This window comes from Oxyura jamaicensis, chromosome 2 (assembly GCF_011077185.1).
Source record: "Oxyura jamaicensis isolate SHBP4307 breed ruddy duck chromosome 2, BPBGC_Ojam_1.0, whole genome shotgun sequence".
Taxonomy (NCBI): Eukaryota; Metazoa; Chordata; class Aves; order Anseriformes; family Anatidae; genus Oxyura; species Oxyura jamaicensis.
This window is the reverse complement of record NC_048894.1, coordinates 52,445,555-52,463,980: the sequence shown is the minus strand read 5'-3', so window position 1 is coordinate 52,463,980 and position 18,426 is coordinate 52,445,555. Positions and strand designations below refer to the sequence as shown.

General features: G+C 43.4%; 1 long non-coding RNA gene and 1 other non-coding gene across 2 annotated transcripts; both read left to right on the top strand.

The window, feature by feature from the left end:
• The first annotated feature begins 1,051 nt into the window (after positions 1 to 1,051).
• Positions 1,052 to 1,141, top strand: TRNAY-GUA. Its single transcript is given in 2 exon segments — positions 1,052 to 1,088; positions 1,106 to 1,141. It is a non-coding gene; the product is annotated as a tRNA-Tyr (tRNA).
• Positions 1,142 to 3,018: 1,877 nt separating this feature from the next.
• LOC118162948 lies at positions 3,019 to 9,993 on the top strand. The gene is made up of 3 exons (XR_004748730.1): positions 3,019 to 3,079; positions 3,217 to 3,422; positions 9,906 to 9,993. It is a non-coding gene; the product is annotated as an uncharacterized LOC118162948 (long non-coding RNA).
• Positions 9,994 to 18,426: the final 8,433 nt, after the last annotated feature.

The window sequence follows — 18,426 nt, the reverse complement described above, 5'->3', positions numbered from 1 at the left end:
ACACCGTGTGCTCCAGCCCCGTCACCTTGCTGGCCCTCCACTCCAGGCTGTCCGCACCTGCCTTGTACAAGGGAGCCCAAAGCTGGGCACAGTTCTCTCAGGGCAGGCTGACAAGTGCTCAACATGGGGCAATAATTACTTCCCCCAGCCTGTGGCTACGCACTTGCTAAAAAAGACCTGTGTCTGGTGTTGTATAACAAAGAGAAGACAGAGGTAAGCATACATTAAGGAGGGGTATGCTGTCAGGACACCGAGGTAACGCTGCTACACACGCTTCCATCACAAGTAGGGTGGCATAGTTTCAGCAGAGTGTCTGCTCACAGCTTTCTACCCCACCCTGCTTTTCAGACAGCTGAGATGCTTGTGAATCACTGCGGTTCAAAAAGGGGGAAGTTCGCTTGCCATCGCTGTGAGCTGCAGCACTCAGATGATTCACAAAGGCTCAACCTCCCAGGCCCAGGGGCTGGGTATCCCACTGGGGCAGTAACACCAGACGCTGCAACTCATCTGTGTATGAGAGGTCTCACGTGGGCCGTGGGAGTTGGTGGGATTTGAATTAAAACCTTAGTGTCTATTGCTGTACATCCTTTTCCTTCATTTCTTTGCATTCTGTCTGGAAGCTGTCAGGCAGCATGTTAACTGATTTTTTTTTTTGCTAACTTGTTATAGGACTTGGCTGGAGAACTGTTGTGGGGAATTGTGTGGAAGGGAGTTCTCTCTCTTCTCCTAGTTCAGTTTAGGAAATGTGGCGAGATCACGGAAGAGTAGGCAAATTACTTTGTCAAGCAGTAGGCAGATTTCATATGGGTCATCACAGGAGTTCCAACCTTAATGCTACCAGTAACAACAGTCTTACAAGAGCTGTGAACTATTTGGCAGAAAACTGGCAGTTTTGTAACCAAAATCCGGTTGTGCAGGGAAATCTAGGCTTGTGCCCTTTTTTCTGATACTGTTTTGCTGTTGTGAGAAGCAATGCATATGGAGGTCCATTAGAGCCTAAGGCTATTGTTGATGTAGTCTTGACTCATTCTTGGCACCTTTTACTCATCTTCCTTCGATAGCTCAGCTGGTAGAGCGGAGGACTGTAGGCTGTCTGTAGAAAGAAATCCTTAGGTCGCTGGTTCAATTCCGGCTCGAAGGAAAGGTTTTGGAGGTTTTTATTTATTTTTATATATATACATATATACATATATGTATATTATTTTTTGTCTTTCAGACAATTTACAATTTTCAGAATTTACAACTTTGCAAAACTGCCCTTTCCAGCCATATGCCACTCTAGGCCCCATAAGAAATTTGCTCTGCTTTGTTCCTCTACCACTTTCGAGGATTTCATTTTTCCTACCTGCCTTGTTGGCTTTGATTCTTACAGCAATGGCGTGTTGACCTTTGCCACATGTCTAGCTACTCAGTTGATGGACGTTGTCTGGGCTTCTTTCTGAAGAGGCTCAACACCTTCCACACACCCTTGTCAGCTGGAGCAGACCTGCACCGTGGAGCCGGCAGAGCCTCTTGTAGCTGAGCTGGGCATGGAAAACAGGGGAAGGTCCAGGTACTGGGGGGTTGAAGAGGAGGAGAATAAGGAAGATGGTGAAAAAAATGTTTTCATGTTGACAGGTACTCCACAGTCATTCAGGTCCAGGTATTTGTCTGTGACAGTCACTACATGCTGCTGTTATCAATGACCTTGTGAGATTTGTGAATACCACTGAGTACACCGCTTGGAGCTGAATAATTTCCATGCACTGCTCATTTCAGTGAAGGATTAAAAAGTTTGTGTCTGGTTGCAAAGGAAATGGGTAAGAAAGATGCATATGAAAGAAAACCATAGACAAGGTTAACAAGGCATTCTAAGAACTCATTCATACAGAAACCAAAATGAGAAACTTTCTGAGAATAGAAAACAGGATACTGAGAATATGTAAAGCAAATTTTGTTTCACACAGGAAACTGACTCATGGAACTCACTTTCACAAGACACAATCAACTCTGAGAGGTCTGTAAGAAGCTTTATTAAAGAAAATATTATACATTTTCAGATGTTTACATTAGATGAGACAACATTAGGGATTGAAATCCCAAAGCTCATGCAAAGCTTCTCATGCAAAGCATCTCCTCATGCAAAGCACAGTGCTAAGCCAAACAAAGACAGAAGGAGATGGCATCTTTGCTTACCTTTCATTGTATTTTAAGTATACTTAGGATTTTTAATAAGAAATATTTGCTAGAAGTGGGGTCAAATGCATCAAGGAACCAGTACTAAGGTAGAATGAATAATCAGGTGATTATATGTAATTCCAGTATTTTATAAGTTTTTTTTTTTTTTAATCTTTTTTTTTTTCATTTTTTTTTTAATCTAGTTAACATTGGATCAATGACCATTGATCATAGTAGAACATCAGATTCTTTGTCCTTCTAAATCCAGCTGCATTAATTCCTCTTCAGCCTGCATAGCAATACACACTTCTAACCTCATAACCATAATGGGTTTTCAGCACAGGACACAAGGGAGGCAGGTTTGCCTCTCCCCTGAATAGCACAACAGGCTCTTCAGGCCCTGTGGGACAGGCTATGCATTTATTGCTCCATAGGTACTCCCACAGCAGGATGGGGTTGTAAAGACAAGGGTGGGAAAGGGAAGCAGCCTCCTTTACAGTGCTGCCTACGCTCCCAGGGAGGAGGCGGCACAACAGTGGCATCTCAGGTGGGAATCTGGCAGTCCCATTAGACAGGGGAGGAGGAGGAGAAGGGTGTGAGCCTGGGTGACAACGCAGGTGCGTTTGCAAACAGCCTGGGCTACGAATCTGTCCCATGGCTCCTGGGACAGTTTTCCTCCTAGCCACACACCTTTTATGGTCCCAGTGAACAATAACATGAAGTGGGAGCCTTTCTAAATGAGCAAGTCCATGACTCATGTACTTAATTGCTGTAATACGTGTGATGCTTTTGATTAAAAATACGCCAATAATTGTGAGAACTAAGTCCTTGTATGCTGAATTTTGTTCTATTTTCAGAGAAGGGGCTTACATATTCTCTGAGACTGGGAAATGGTGACTGATGAAAGAAAGGGCTGACTGAGGTAGTTATCTTGTTTATATGCAGATCCTTGCTCACTTAATGTTTCACTCTGTATTGCAAAAGATGTGACTAAAACAAGCGAGGAGGGAGAAAGTTGTGGTAGGTTCTCATCACAAGGCATATTCTTCTTCCGAAAAGGGCAAGCTGCTGCAGCATGGATTCTCCTTCCCATCACAGCACACCAGTAGGCAACTGGGTCCTGGTGCAGAACACCACCTGACGTGGTTAGCCTGTTATCCCCTGGCTGTTTGGTGTCATGCTATTGCCACTGCCAGGGCTGTCCCATGCTGACACGGTGATGACACTGGAGATTGTGTCTTTCTCTGCAATTACATCTGCACAAAGTAATTTTATAAAAGTTCCGTTGAACACAGCCATCAAGCCAGAATGTGGATTTAAGTGAAGTTCTCGTGCTTTTCTGGCATGTATGAGTTAAACTTCAGATGGCGAAGATAGGGAGTACTTAAAAATTATACTGTCTTCTGTCCTTAAGAGTGTCAACCTTCTCTTTCACCCTGAAAAAGCTTCTTCTCACAGCCAAACTTCTCTGGCTCATCAGACATTGTGAAGGTCGCTGTTTCTTTGTCTGAGAAGTGGCACTCCATGGACCAAACCTCTGAAACAAAGAGGTAACCGGTTAGGGACACACTAAGCCACCAGCAGTATGTTCTTATTAGACACGTTAATGTTTGTCATGAGTGGGATATTCCTTCCTTTTCCAAAAAAAAACCAAAATTCCTCTTTTTGTCTCACCTCTTGTGCCAAACCAAATTTTTAACCTACCTCCTAACTTAGGAGCAGCATTCTGTGTGGTCAGCCCAAGTGCAGTCAGTTTAAACACATTGCAAAAGATTTGTACTTTTGCCTCTCTTAGTTCTCAATTGTATTTGCTTTGGATGAGTTTGTATATCCTGAGCTTTTTTTGATTTTCCAGTACAAATCAGTCCCAGCCTGGCTCTAGATACCTGATTTTACCTTGTTCCATCGAAGCCATACTGCAGGGAACTGTTCCTCTGGCATAACATGAACAACTGAGCAACACAGGGCCTGCCTAAGGAAATGTGGTTAACCTTACAGAAACCCTTCAGAAAAGCTGGTTAGCTTCCAGTTTTTAAGTGATGTGAGCTGCATGTTCTGGTATCAGGTTTCAGCCCAAAAATGTAGTGCTGTAGTTACAGGACTAAAGACCTGACTTTGTCCTGAACCCACTGCTTTCCTTTGAGCTCTGTGATTTTGCTCTGCTGCCGTTGGTTGCTCTGTTGCAGCCACCTGTTGGCTCTGGTCACACAGATTTAGATAAAGCTCTTTGTGCAGGATCATATCTTGGCTAAGTTTTTAACGATGCCAAGGAAAACACAGTGTTGATTGCTGTCTGGAGTAATGATGCAAGTAAGTAGTAAAAACTGCATGGTTCCCTTACAGCTCTAGAGGTGGAATCATGGCAGCTCAAATCATTTGTAATTAAGAAGAGCTTGAAAAGGCATTTAAAATGAAGAAGCAAGTTATAGATGCTTAGGAGACAATTTGCTGGTTCACAGAAATTGCAGGTGGTTGCAGATTGGTTTGTTTTTACCATGAAGTAAAACTCCTTCCGTGTGTGCTTGGCTGAATTTATGAGAGGCATCTAAGCATGGCTGGAAATGACCAAAAGCAGTGGCTGCTTTTCCTTGCATGCACCAGATCAGGTAGATTTACACCGAACTGAACAACTGTTTGCACATTTCCTCAGGCCTGCTTAACCACCCTGTACCAACCAATTTTTCTTCTTCCTATTGTAGTTGTTATAATCAGGCCTTGATAAGAACTGCTGCCGGAGACATCCAATCAGTCCCATGTTATCATCTGGAAATGATTAGAGTCCTCAGGACAGATTGAAGCCATTTTGATAGCATTGATTAGTTCCTTATTTCAAGTTGTGCCATTTTACCATTCATTTTTTTTAAATTTTTTCTCCATTTTTGGGGTTTTTTTTTTTTTTTTTTTTTACATTGTAAATAACAAAGTGTATTTTGTTGTGTGAATCCAAATAAGCTTTGAAGCTTGTGGCTTTGTAATTTGAATGTCATCTGGAGAGTGTATGCTCTCTTGCCTGCTTTAATCAATGCATGATAATCAATTATCATATCAAAGTGTTCAATTACTCCATAGTGATGTGGTGCTGTAGCTGTTTGGCTTCATTTCCTAGAAGATTCTCAGCACTCTCACTGCAGCATTTAGGTTACTTAGCTGACTGCTTGGAGATGTCTGCTGTGAAAACTAAGCTGGTGATATTTGAACACCAGCCTCCTCAGAGAAAGCCTTGTTGGATGTTTCTACAACACCACAAAACTCTTCCTCCTATCTACTTTGTGAGCTAGATGTGTAGTGTTGTTCCTAAGAAGGGTGTCTTTGTTCTGCCATTCTATACCTAGCAGGGATGCTGAGAGTCCTGGTTCCTTCTTCCTCAAACCTCAACAGGTTTCAATGTCTTGCAGTCCTTGTCTTTCAAGGTCTTTCAATGTCTTGCAGTACACTACCCTCCGATTATGGGAGGCCAGGTTCTTGGGTCAGTATGCTTCATGTTTATTTGAAGGCTGAAGAAAAGAAAAATGAATTGATGAAGTATGATTGCTGCTTAAATCCCCCAAAACCTAATAGAGGTCTGAGATCTGTATTTGTGAATTAAAGCTCTCTTCTAACTCGGAATTGAATTGTTGGTACTCCATATTGCCCTTTTTGGAGTATGTGGAGCTTAAAAGGAAATCTAATAATTTTAATGTCCATGTAAGGTTCTTCTGGGATCACTGTGTTTTGAATGCCTCACGTCCCCCTGACATGCAGAGGTACCATTGTCCCTGTTTCATGTAGCATTGCTAGTCCTTAAGGCTGCTGCTGTGATGGGTCCTAAGAGGCTGCAGTAGAGCAAGAAAAGTCACCTGAGCCTTTAGGGACTCCAAGTGCTCTGTGTTCTGACCACCCTTCCTCACTTCTGGAGTTCCTCACTTCTGGTAAATTGTTGACTTAACCTCTCCACCCTCCAAGAAACCATCAGCTAGCTTTCCCTTGATTTCAGTTTGCAGTGGCTTTGCAGCCTAAACGATCTCCTCCTTGGATATTCAGAATATCCTTGATATCCAGAAAGATACCTACCGGCTGTGGCATGCTGTTGGTTTTCTGCATGTGGACGGTCTGGTGCTCAGTCCTTCATGAATGAAGCCACATACATGCCTAGTAAAGGACAGTGGAGAAACAGGACACAAAGCTGTGTCGGAGCCGTGTTGCATTGGCCTGAAGGAAGGACAGCGTGAGAGCTCTGTGGTGAGAAGGTCTGTAAGAACATAGCAATTGTCCTCATCTCAGCTTGCCTATTGAGAAATAATCAAACTTGTGATGAGTCTTTTGACCTGTCAGACCTCTGAACTGAACTACAGCTGAAGGGGTTCACTATAAAAAGGTATATGCTGCTGCTCATTGTTGATTTTTAACCATGAGAGTTCCTTGGGGAAATAGCATATAGTAATAACATCTAATAGTCTTCTGATGAGCATCTGGTGTTGGATTTTTTTCCTTTTAAATTGCATTAAAGTTAAAACTGCAGTATTGTACTGAGTCCTCATTTCCTGTTAGGAGAGGAATTATGATGCTGTATTGATTGGCAAAGCTGTTTCTCATCCTGCATAAGTGTGTTTAGTGGACAGAACTTCTCTCACAGACACAGACGTGCCCTACCACCCCCCTCGGTTCTGCAAGTTTTCCCCTTTAAATTATTCATTATGAAATCACTGACCCTCAAAATTTAAAACAGAGGAGAGAAGGTATAAAATGCTCTCATGTATGCCTTTGTATTAATTTATGTGCTATCACATCGAATAAAAGGAAATAGCAAGTTAAGCATGTTCAAGAAGCCACATGATGAGTATAATTGATGCTTTCAGCCTATAGAACATACATATAATAGTCCATTGTAGCTATGGGATTGGCCAGCCAATATTTTTACCTTGGAGATCATTACTTAAGCAGATGACTCCTGACCCTTTTCTTTTAGTGCTTCAAGAAGTTTGCCAGAAAGTACCCTTTTGTGCCAGTCAGCCTTTAACATCTCCCTCTGAGCAGCCTCAATTTTTCATTTAACTTTCTTCTGAACATTAATCTGCTTTTTATCCCAAGGATCTTTATGAGAAATAAATTGGAGCCTTTTCAGAAACGCAATTGTGAAAGCTTCTTCCTTGCTAGTTAAAAGCTTGTCACAATGTAGCAACAATGTGTGTGTCAGAAAGTGGTGTATTTAACAAAAATAAAAAAATAAAAAGGCAGTGGAGCAATGCTGAAGCAACACGCTGTGTGGTTCTGTACAGAAACTCGCCTACCTGCACAGTCCTCAGAAGCTTAATAAATTTGATGCATAGCGGCAGACAGGAGAGCAGAGATTTACTCTCAGAAAGACAAAGATCTACTTCGACAAAACTCTGCAGTCACCATCGGGCTGCATACCCCAAGGTGGCTGGTGGGCAGAATAGAGAAAGATTTACCACCTGAGCAGCAAACCTCGTTAAAGTACGTGGCTTAAATAGGTGCCGACTCAGGAAGAGTGCTGGCTGTGGGCTTGAGGATTGAAGTAGTGTGTAAACCAGGTGGGTCCTTTTCAGTGTTCCTGGAAGAAAAGAAGAAGAGATATCAGTGAAGAGGATGTTTGAACAGGAATGCCAAGAGCTAGTGGGAAAGGAAAGCCACTGCAGGATGTGTTTGTAAGACTGGAGAATGAAACCATGGAAGAAAGATATATTGCATTAGAGCAGTTATAAAAATGATTTGCGTGTGTGTGTGTCAGTCCTACCCCAGTACAGGCATTGCGGAGTTTGGCATGCACCCTGGTTTAAGGTTCCCCAGAGGGAGTTTACAATATTGCAGCTCCTTCATCTTCCCCATCTTCCTCCCCAGCTCCTCCCTCCTCTCTCCCGTCCTTGATTCTCTGTCCTCCCCCTTGGACTCAGCTCAAGGGTCCCTCCTGTGAGATGCTCCAACTCTGTAACCTCCTAGAGTCCGCAGTGTTTGCAAGCCAGCACAGCTCTTCACTGCAACCCCATACAGCGTGAGCCTGCATGAGTGGGGAGAGCCTGCAGTGACCCATCCGTGCTTCCCCTGGAGGCAACTGTCCTCTGAATGCTTCTCAGTACCTGGACCTTACCCATGAGATGCACTGCTGAACCTGTGGGATGAGGAAAGAAAACCCAGCTTTGCATCTGAGCTGGTTTGCTCTTTAGTGCTGTAGATAAAGCAGTTCCATTGTAGCTGCATGAAGAGGTATTTTTCTCATCATCTTCCCCCACAAATGGAGTGCAGGTAGGCTTCTGAAATGAATTATAAAAAAAGACCATATCCTCCTATAAAATGGAATAAAAAAGCCTAATGTAAAGTCGAGTGATAAGGGATCATCTGTGATTTGAGAATGAATATGGCTAGGAACCCCTCTCCCCCCACCCCAGTAACAACTAGTGAAAAGCCCTCTGAAATATGGCTTCATTTAAGTCAAGGTGCCAACAGATTTCTTCCCATTTGCTTTCTTTCTGATGAGGCCTTTCTTTGCTCAGTGCACATGACAATACCCATTTTATTAAAACGCACACACAAATGATGGCTGCCCTTTCTTTGATAGGAAAGACAGACTTTGGCAAATAATTATTTCTAGTTCTTCCTCCTAACATATGTATGACTTATTATTTATAGAGACTTGTAATAAAAATGGGAATGATTTTCTTGACCTGGTAAGTTACAGCTTAAACCAATAAAAGAACAAAGGATGGGGACGTAAGAAGAGGACATAGGAAAGGGCTTTTTTTAAAGAGTCACATGCACAGCTAATAGATGTATCCACAGAAAAGAGATAAAATATCCCAGATTAATAACTGTGCCTTTCTGCTGGCTTATTGCTTTCTGAAGGTTTTGCTCTCCGTGGACAGAGATCTGTATTAAAGATGAAGTAGCTGCACTCTACATTTTAGTCATCCCAGTAATGGTGGCAACATCTCAGTTTCAAATTCTTGTTCTCCAAGGAAAAGCAACCCTCTATCTAGCGTTTCCAAGGGAAAAATTTATCGGGCTCACTTCTCTGTGTTGCATCTGTACTTGCTGCTCCATTCTTTGCTTCTCACTGCTTGACCTTTGTTGAGTTAGTCATGTAAAGCAACAAAATGCTGCTTTAAATCCATAAATCTCGGTCCTCCTATTTTCAGTGAACAGGTCCAGCTGAGAAAGTGAAGAAGAAACCTGTCAGGATGCCATTAAAAGCACTGTATATCAGAAACCCACGGGACAGAAAGCCTAGCTCAAACACCAACTTTGTTTTTGCAGAGCGGGAAACATTGCTTAAATTCATATAGTAAATATTTCTTTGTGTTTCATGGAGAGCTTTCATGTAAGATCAGATTAGCTGGAAAACAGGACAAGGCATGAACTTTGCTCTCTCATCACTATAAAAGCAATCGCCTGAGATATTTTTCAAGGAAGACCCTCAGCTTTTGAGCTAGGCAGAAGTGCATTGCAATTGATCTTAATACTGCATTCTTCAGAGATTAGAGAGAAAAGCTTTTAGGCTGATATTTAAAAATAAGGAAATGGCTTAGAAGGAGAGGGAGAGAGATGGACAGAGATTCAGAAGACAAGAGAAGCAGCGGAAGGAAAAGTTCACTACATGGGAGAGGGGAAGAGGGACAAGGATAAGTGCGGTGTTTACTTCAAAGAGGTGAAGTCAGATCACAAATGCAGGTTGAAAGAAAAACACAAAAGGTAACTGTAGAAAAGTTGGATACTGGTGTAAAAGGAGTTGATTCTCCCTCTTTTTCTCATTTCAGACTAGTTCTAGCCCAGCAAGTGCCATTGCATGCAGCATCGACAGGAAGATGAGACTCCAGGGAGCTCCTTAGCACTGATGTCCCTGAGTGATGAGGGCAGAGGGGCTCAAGGTGGGTAAGAGCAGGCCAGGCATTCATTGCTTGGGTAATGCAGGGCAATGTGCATACCGTTCACCCACAGCATTTGCCAGGGCCCTGCACCACAACACTCCTTGCAGGCATAGAGACCAGGCTTTCTGAGCAGCAACCTGGCACGGGATTGTGTTGTCCCCCTTATCCTCCTTTGCCTTATACCTCACAGCTCTGCCTTGTATATGGAAAACCTAGAGCCTGGGGGTAAACAACTCGCTCACTGGTGGTAGCAGAGCGTTTCAGCCAGCAAGGCTGCCCATCTTGTACTTTATGAACACTGATCTCACCTTATATATTAAAAGAAATAAATGCATTCGCTGGTAAGCATGCTGGGTCTCTTCCAAGGCACACTAGTGTGTTGCTCTGCACACCAGCATGGAAACAATTTTCAGGCTGGAGAGCTGGTAAGGCTCTTGCAAGAAACTGTGCCACATGCTTATTTCTTCTTTTGCCTGCAGAGTAATTCTGTATTCAGCGTCTTTTGGGCCAATTGCACCATTTGAGCTTAAACGTGGCCTTCTGACACAGAGAATCTGGGTGAGTAGAGCCACATCACTTGTAAAATCCCTAGCCAATCTTATTTTTTGGCATGAAGGTGCTTGTTACGGCATTGTTTTTATTATTCATCAAAAGGAAACTTTTCAAAGTAAATACATCAAATACCACATAGCATAAGCTCTTCTCAACCACTGCTTCCTCTCCCTTTTTCTTTTCCCCTACCTCCTATTTTTATAAGTAATCGAGTTGTTACTCCAGAGTCAATTTCAGGTCATCTTTCATTTGCTCAAAATATATCCTTATTGGCAAGCTATTTTCCCGTTATTCAGGAACACACATATTGTTTTACTTACAGCTGTGTGCTGTATTTTATGTTCTCATATAAATGTTATGCCTGGATTATCATAACTAGAGCAAACTGGTTTTAGGGTTTGTTGTTGTTGTTATTTTTAGTGTGTTCGTTGTCCTATTACCTCCTTTCCCCCTCCCCCCCACCAAAAAAAAAAAAAAAAAAAAAGAAGGAGAGGGGGAGAGAAATGTTATTATATCTATCTTTTGGTATCTTTTCTCATTCCTAAAGTGACTCTCTCCAGTAACATAGATCTCCCCTTTGTTGTGTGAGTTTCCCTAGTTTGGGGAATGTCGATAGCTGAGGTTTGAGACAGATTAACAGGTAAGCAACATTGCTTCCCTCCCGTGAGGGGCAGTAAAGAAGACAAGGCAGGAACACATTCCAGAAAATCATTACCTGCCATGTAAAAAAGTAGTTTTTCTTAACAGTTTTGAAGTGTTTCTAGTTCCAAGGAGTGGCCCTGTTTGCAGTGTTGCTGGATATGGCAAATAACAGTCCTGCATTCACTTATCCACTGCTTTCTTGATTGTGGGAACAAAACAAATAGAAGCTAATATTTACATATCGAGGGCCCAGTGAGGGAAAGCACCTAAATCCCATTGGCTTCAGCATGTTCTTAAATATTTACTGAAGTGATTAACTTCCTTGAGGTCTTGATGCAAAAGACTGTATTTGTAGCTACAAATATATATTGTTATTATTAATCTTATTGCTGTGTTCCGTACCTGCGCATGACAACACTTGATACACTACAGAGACATACAGCATACAGAAGAGACAGATTTTCCTCTGTTTGGATCACTAAAGAAAAAATATAATTCTCTCCCCTTAGTTTTAGGCTGTCTGTGGCAGTGGAGGACCAGTGGAGGACATTGTGCTGCTGAATTCCCTGCAGCCTTACTCTTTTTGTAATTGTCAGTTTTTTTTTTTTTTTTTTTTTTTTTTCCCCTATATGGTTTTATGCAAAAAGGCACAGTTTGCCCCCAACCCTGTGAGGGCAAGACCATGTGCACATCTTAAGCTATTCAGTTCGTTAATACGCTATGCTTGTTAATTTGTGAATGACTTGAAGGCTCTCAGAGCACTGAGGGAAGTCTCCTCATGGAGCTTTTTAAAAGAGACTCTACCAGATTTTTTGAAGCTGGGATATTCAGAGTTTTCAAGGGCTTGTTTCTTCTGAATAAATGTGTGCTAAATGCTAATGATGCACTGTATGCAGATATCTTATAGGATGGTGCCTTATATGATGTTTAACCACTGCCTGAGATTCAAGAACTGAGCTGATGTGTGAACATTTGAACCACATGAGGTGAATTGTTAAAAAAAAAAAAAAAATATCTGGTCTCTTCCATTATCCTAACCTCCAAAGAAGAAAACCCCTGTAGGATAAATGCTTAATCATTAAAGCAAACAGACAAACAAATAACTCCTTTGTCATTGGTGGTGGGAAAAGCATGCACAGCTCGCAAGGAACAGCAGACACTTCTGGTTGCAAGTGAAATTCTAGTTATTTGATATTTTTGGGAGGAAAGAGAAGAGCTTGTAGCTGAATGGATTCCTGAGATGCTTCCTGGCTTGAACTTCAGGATGAACATCAAGAGAAATGCCAGAGTGAATTGAGACGACCAGGACATATTTGAATGACCCTTCTCTTCCCCAGACTAATTTAGCAATGTCCTGCTTCCAGAAGTTCACAAATAGTTCCTGAAACAGTAGGGGATCCCAGAGAATCAAGGTCTGCTCTCCGCACACCTTGCCCTATTCACCTCCCACATCGCCCTGGGGTTGTCCCTACCAATTACGGCCAGTGATGGGGGCTGTTTTCAGTGGATGTTGATATCTGAACAAACAAAACCAGGGGTCTGGTCCTGACTCCTGGTGTCTTTACAATTTGGTTTCCTGTTGTGTGTTTGTACAGATGTAATGGTTGGTATTCCCCTTCTTTTAAGTAATCTTGACCGTACTGGGGGGCGGAAGGACAGGACTAATTCACAGGGATTTTGCTCAAGGAGCCCCAGCTCTGCTCCTGTGGCTTAGCTTCTATACAAGCCTGGCTGTTCAACCCACTGCTTTGGGTGGCAGCTTCTGCTTCCATCTGTCCCCTTTCAGCAAGGGGTTTTGATTGCTCACTGCTTTCTGGCTAAAAGAACTGTCATTAGAGCAGCCATCACATTTAATCACATCTTGTCTACAGATTGAAAGAACACTTAATTGCACTTAGAAAACACCTTCAAGGACAAAAACAATGCAAAGAGCATGGATAAATGACCACAGCCTTGGTGGATCCTTTGTACAGGAGGAGATATATCCTGGAGATCTCTCACTTCCCATAGCTGAATAAATGCTCTTTTTTGCTTTATACCCTGCTGACCACTTGCTGCTTTACTTGCCCAGTGTTGTGTAGCTCAGTCACTGCACTTCTCTCAGTTGCTCTGGAGGAGCAGTGAATAAGCAGCCCCATGTCAAAGCAGCTGGGAGGACAGATTTGCACTCCTCCCTCACCCTGCTGTGAACTGGGGATTTGGGTCACAGCTCAATCCCTACTAGACCAAACTCCGTGAGCTATGTAAAGCAAGCTGCTTTGCAGTCAAACAGCACCGTGAGCTCCTCTAGGACTCCATCCTCCCTGCCCTGGGGAATGCCCTCACTCTCATTTCAAGCTCTTTCCACTAACACGTGTTTGACGTGCTCAGGAGTGGAGTCAGGAGAGTTTAAATCCTTTGGCATTATGTGGCCAGCAGGATTCGAAGCACATGCTGCTGAGGGCATAGTGCTCCCTGTCAGACTACTTGTCATCATATCCAAATGGCAGGGAGGAAAAAAAAAAAAAGCTAATTGTATGCTCTCCAATTTTCTCTATTAGGAAGATCAAAAGAATTGCTGCCTTTACTGGCAAATCTCAAGGATGAATTGTGGCAGCCAGACCAGTACTGGTCTGTGTTGAACTGTAGTCACCCAGAATAAATCAGCACTAATTGCAGTCTCGGGCTGTGATTCCAGAGGGGCTGCTTAAGCACCAAACCGTGACCCTGATTCTCCATCTATTGGAGCCAGTGGCAAAACTCCCTGTGACCTCCGAAGGTGCAGAGCTGAGTCTGTACCAATGCGTGCTTTAAAGCCAGCTGCCTTGCCACCTTTCTGTGGCAGGAGGAAGAAAACAGAGCATAAAGTGGCAAGGGATGGCAATGCCTTGGCTTTCTGGTCTCTGCTGGAACAGGTGGTCCTTCTGCAGCAGCAGAGCCTTTCCTTGCTGGTCTCACTTCTGCCTGGAGGGCCATGAAAGGTGCAGTGGTGCAATGTTGCAGAAGTTCATGCCAGCTGAGCCTTTCCCTGGTTGCTCATCACCCCTTCACTCAGCTGCATTCCTCTGACCAGTGGAGATGAGCATGAAGCTGCTTTGGCTGTCTTGGGAAAAATGAGGTGGCTGGCAGCTCAGGCCGGCCTCCCTCCCCAGCTTCACGCCGAGGCCATGGCAAGGCCTGTAACCCAGGCACCGGGGCGATGTCCTGGCCCTGTGGCTGTCTGTGGCACCAGCCACTCCTGCTGAGGACAAGCAAATTGTCTTACTGCTGCTCTCACGCGAGGTGCTTCCTCTTCATCATCTGCGCCTTCCCCCAAGGGGCAGCAGCTGCTGCCACGTGGGTGATCTGACATTGTTGTGGATTAGTTGTGTTCATCATGGAAATGCAGAAGGATCGGCAAAACACGGTGTCACAATGCAAAAAAATGCCTATACTACCAAATTCCATTTTAATTTCGGTCTCACTGAAGCCACCTTTGAAAATAATACGGGTTTAAACATAAATGGAATATGTATGTGTAATTTGAGGTTTTTCTTACAAAGGACAGACAGGAAAAGAAATTCAAGTTAAAAAGCCTGACTAATGTGAAGACTCAAATGCTGGACAATTTTGGAGACAGTTTCTTTACTGCTGTAAAAGGAGTCGCTTTTTCTGAAAACAAAGCAAAGCAAAACAACAAACCAAAACCCAAGACAAAAGTGGGGAAAAAGTGTTGGTAGGCAGGCCTGAATATGGCCTGTGGGAAAGCAAAGTCATCTTCCTGCCTCTCGCCCATAGGAAATGGTACACTGTGACACAGAGCACAGGAGTGAGTTGGATATGAGGTTTGAAAGCATGGCCTTCAGCTGCAGAAGGAGGAGAGGACGTGGCAAGGTCCAAGTCTGGCTGTTCCTGCCGCAGTCCCACCAGGTTCAGTGCTTTAACACAGGTGGTTGGAAAGCTGAGCAAGCAGGGGCTGGAAGCGGGTGGTCTTCACTGGAGGATGCCTCTTCTCCCCAGGACCTGTGTGAGGACCGGGTGATGCCTCCTGTGCCAAAGTGGATGTCAGCACAGGGCCGAGCTTTGCCCTCACAAACCAAAGGCTGGGCAGGGAGGTGCCATTTGCTCTGTTATTAAGAGAGATTACAAGCAATCCTGGGTCAGCTGTTAGACCTGGTGCCGCAATGCTGACATCAATTGCTCCCACACTTGACCCCTTCAGGGCTCTTTACAAACACTGGCCAGCTAATCCTCCCCACAAGGCTGGGGAGGCATTTCCCCTCCTTGCTCCTGCCTCCATTTTGTAAGAGCAGATGGGCGGTGGGTGTCCCGTGTCCATTTCCCCCAGGTGAGAGTAGCCAGGAGCAGGCCTGGCAGTGTCCAGCAATGCCTCAGGAGATGGCAAGGGACACCACGGGGTGACATAGCCATGCAGGACACAGGTGAGGACCACAGCCTTGGCTCACAAGAGAGATTTATAAGCAGCACACCACATTGCTGTTCTTTTTATATACGATCGGAAATGTCTTGAAGCCAGATGCTCAGCTGGTGTAAATCAGCGGAGCACCACAGATTTATACCAGCTGGAGAGCTGGCCCCCTTTGCCCCACTGGGAAGGGGATGGGGGAAAGGGAGAGAGAGGCTGTTTCTGGTAACCTCTCCACCAACCTTCATTCTGGATAAATGTCTCCATATGTTAACAAATGCTAATTAAAAACAAAAGCATGGAGGAGCTCTCAGGATGCGTGTGTAATAGGAATGCCCCAGCAGCTCCTGCATGGCTGTAGTCTTTGTCATTCCCATGGATCCCACCTTTTATTTGGTGTTGTACCTCCCTGACTGATACTGAACCTTGTTGCTGGTGCTCTTGCCCAGAGTTTTGCCATGCATGTAATTTTGCTCTGCTGGGTATAGGACTGGTGTCTGCAGACATCCGGGGGCTACCGCAGATGTGTCACTGGTCAAGGAGGAAAATATATGATGCTGTTGTGGTGTGCTTCACAGACATGCAAGTAATTGTGCTTACCAACTGGGAACCTTATTGGAAAGATGCTCTGGAAATGCCACTCCTCTTCTGGCTTCCAGGCACTCACCACCTTCTCTGTGGACTGAGACAGCTCTGAGTGTGATCATTTCTGGGAGCAAGACATTATACATTTAAAAAAAAAAAAAAAAAAAAAAGGCAGCATAATTATAAATAAGGACCAGTATGCCCTTTGAGGTGAAGGGAATAGTTTCAGAAGTAGATGTTCAAAATATCTGTTTGTACGATAGCTGGAGCATCTCCAGGGAAGGAGCTGTTGGGCTGGTGTGTTAAAGAGTGACATTTTCAGCGTGATGGATAGGATTTAGTATCTGATTCCTGCACTACCAATAATGGCAGCTGCACGTGCTATTGTGAAGATGTAGGGATAATATAATAAATATTTTATATATTCTCAATGTGTCATTTCCTAGTCAGAACTTTTTGGAGAAAAGTCAAGCATGCATGATACGTTTCCACAGAGACCCTTGCATTTCGAAAGAGGGTCAGTGCATTGATTGGTGAATCACTCTCCTCTACTCAAAAGCCTGAAGATTTATTCCTTTTTTTAAAAAATATATATATAAAGTTGTAATTATTTGGATGTGATAGAGCTGTCCTATGTGTTTGCATTAGAATTAGATCCAAGGGTATTGCAGTAAATTGATATGGCAGTGTAACAGAGAGATGTGTCCACATCTAATGAACAGCCCCTTTTTATTTTTCAGTATGGGTCTGTTCCTGCTATATTAAAGTCAGTAGTTAAAATTCCATTGTCTTCTTGTGGGTCAGAAGTGGGTACAAGACACTATTTTCTCCCAACCTCCAACCCATTGAGGCAGCCTGATAATCTTCTATTAGTGGGAAAATGGTATAAACAACAAAATAGGGGTGAGTTGTAAGGCAGCAGTGCAGCATTTGGGCTACACACAGAATGAATGTAATGTAGGACCCACCAAAGAATGTGAAGGGGGAAGGTCATGGGGATGGGAATGGGAAGCAACAAAGGAAGAGAACGTGCAAGAGGGAACTGAGGCCTTCACATTGCTCATTGCTCCCCACTGTCTGCTCCATCTGTGTATGTCTTGACTTGCCTAGAAATGCCCAAAGGATGACAATACTTTAGCTTTTACATGTTTTCTTGTCTGCTTTTTACAGCCTTCATGTTACTGAAGAATTTGGCCTGGATATATTTGTGAAGACTGCTCTCCATTACTTTGTGTCTAGATGTTGTCTCAAGTGACACTTGGTGAGCAAATTAGCATTGAAGCCAAATTCTCTTTGTGGTGATGGCTCTGCAGCAGGTACAGCTTTTGTAAACAGATGCTGCAAGAGAGGTGGATTTTTGCATCACTCCAAATCTCTTGAGAACTAAAGTGTTCAGGTAAATAACTCACTGAGATAAAAAAAGACATTGTTAACTGAGAAGTATTCTCAGACTGTCTCTTCTTAGAAATGCATTACTTATAATGAGTGTCCCTTTTCTAGAATTTCATCTTGAAGTACACCACAGTAATTAATCTTCTTTCTGCTTAGTTGAAATCCAGCTAATCTACACCATGTATACAACTCGAGGCTAACAAATACTGTACAACCAACTTTTGAATTTTTATATTTATAGGTAAATGTCATCCAAAATTTCAAAGCAGATAATTTGTTGTTGCTGTTTTTGTTTTTAGTGCACTTCTTTCAACATTTCTGTAGTATATGTTTGATTTTTGAAAATACTGTGACCCTGGTCTATAACACTGGCAAAGTCCTAATTATTACATGGCTTTTCAGGAGATCAGAGACCATCCAAAGCTGTCCGCTGGCTGGAGCTTCCTCACCCAACTACAGAAGCAGAGCAGCCCTGTTTCTTGTGCCTTGCTAACCTTTATTCTGTTGTTGAAGGGGTGGCCAACCTCTCTTCCCCTATTGGTAGGTATTTCGTAATATTGATGCCCATTTCCAGATTCTTGTGAAATGAAGCAAGCTATGAATATCGTATCCTTCTAAAATTTCTCCTGGGGTATTTTTGGCTGGGAAATGGCAGCAGTATATGCTGTGGATGCCTACTGGTTTTGGCGTGTTGTATATAGCCTCTCCCCTGTTGTCTGCTGGAGTAGCAGTAGCCCACACACATTACTTCCCTTGGTTGGTTGAGGCTACCTAGAAGAGTATTTCACTCTACCGCCTCTCACTTCACCACAGGCATTAATTTTTCCTGCAGTGGGCAGGAGGGTTCAGTTCAAT